Here is a 1,889-nt window from a genome sequence, read left to right on the forward strand (position 1 = left end):
AATAATTTTCTTCTCTGGGCTTTTGAACCTCCTTTTCCACTTGAGAAATTCTACTTTTTATGGAACTCTTTTCTTCAAAGGATTTTTGTGTCTCTTTTTCCATTTGCTTTTTAAGATGTTATTTTCTTTTTGTATTACTTTCATTTTCTTTCCCATTTTTCTTTTGTGTCTCTTATTTGATTTTGAATTTTTTTGAGCTCTTCCAGAGCCTAACAATATGGAATACTTCACAAATATGTTTGCCATCCTGGCAGAATGGTCATGTTAATCTTCTCTGTATTGTTCCCATTTTAGTACATGTGCTGCTGGAGCAAGCATCCTGTCCTTAATTTTTGAAGAGGATAAATGACATTACAGGGTTGTCTTGGTCATGGATTGGATTTAAGTGAGGTAGAGTTGCACAAAGTCATCAGCCTCACTCTTTCTTCCAGAGTCATCCATGTCCAGGGGCAAGAAAAAATCCAGTGTGGCTTCTGGTGGCCCAAGATCCAGTAGATGACCTTGATGTCTTCATCTGCTGACCAAGCTCCAAGTGCTCCACTAAGTGCCTACTTCAGCTGCCTTTATAGCCCTTGGAACAACTTGTTCTCATCTGTTCATTCTACTGGGGAAAAATCTTTACATACTTGGGCCTTATTATGATCCAATATTATGAAAGTAGAACTCAAGCTCTCATGATAGAAACTCTGTGTAGGGACTGATGATATTCTTTGATGACCAAAAGCTCAGCCATTAAACTGGTGTTTCATTGAGGGAACTAACATGACCTGGTGACTAATTCCATATGATTAAACACAAGGCTAAGGAAAAAGTTAAAAATACTCCCAAAGCTCTGGAATCGGGAGATAAAATGGGGCCAATGGCAGAAATACTGAAGTCTGAAGAGGGAACAAATTTAGGTTCCAACAAGTAACATGAAAGTGTGAAAACCAAGTACACAGATTCAGATTATTGTAAATCCTCTCATTTCCCTGCAGCCTCTTTGAATTCCTGGCACTGATAACTCTTAATATTCATAAAGCAGAAATCAATGCCAACCTCAGTCTTTGACAGGACAAGATGAACTCCACATCAAACATATGCCCATAGAGAAAGGCTGACTAGGATCCACATTAGCTGGAGCCTATGGTATAGATAAGAGCATTGGGGAAAATTATGGAATGACAGTCTAGTTTGCTCATGAAAACAAGTGAATTGGAATGTTGAAGTGGTGATATATTGGAACTCTTTCCTCTGATAGTGACCAGGAGAAGGGAATATAGTTTTTTTTTGAAGATAGGTTCATTCCACACTCTCTTTCTCTGATTTATAATAGCAAAGGTCTACACTTTTCTCATTTAGCCCCCAAACGAGTTCTCAGAGGTCAGAGATATATGGTTAGGATGTTAGAGCCAGAATGGCTCTTAGAACTTAGAAAACAGAGAGTTGGAACTGTGAGAGACCTTAAAACATTGTCGGTGAGTGATGGAAGGGACCTCAGGGATCACTTAGGCTAAGATTTTAACTTTACAGATACAAACTAGAGAGAAATCTAGAGAAAGAAAGTATTTTGCCCATATTCACAAAAGCAAGCTGGTTGATTAGAACTAGAACTAGAACTAGAACTCAGATCTTCTGATTTTCAGCCCAATGATTTTTCCATTATGCCATACTTTTTCATAAATAGGACTCACCCAGACTTGTCTCTTAGGAAATGGGTGTGTGCACAAATAATTTTTGAGTCCATAAATCCAACAAGGCTGGGGAAAACCATAGGTGCTGACTCATTTGAAAGCCTTCCCTGCCTTTTCTTCTTACAAATTAAGGAAGAGGGCTTCTTTGGTTCTCCACTCTACTTCTCCTCCCTCCTCCCTTAGGGGAATGGTAACTGGAAATAGTGGAGGGAAAGA

General features: G+C 38.8%; 1 non-coding gene across 1 annotated transcript; it reads right to left on the reverse strand.

Annotated features, from left to right (window-relative positions):
- Positions 1 to 211: 211 nt before the first annotated feature.
- Positions 212 to 314, reverse strand: LOC130455334 (U6 spliceosomal RNA). The gene has a single exon (XR_008913247.1). It is a non-coding gene; the product is annotated as a U6 spliceosomal RNA (small nuclear RNA).
- Between the last annotated feature and the right edge of the window lie 1,575 nt (positions 315 to 1,889).

The sequence above is a fragment of the Monodelphis domestica genome, chromosome 6, assembly GCF_027887165.1.
Source record: "Monodelphis domestica isolate mMonDom1 chromosome 6, mMonDom1.pri, whole genome shotgun sequence".
NCBI lineage: Eukaryota > Metazoa > Chordata > Mammalia > Didelphimorphia > Didelphidae > Monodelphis > Monodelphis domestica.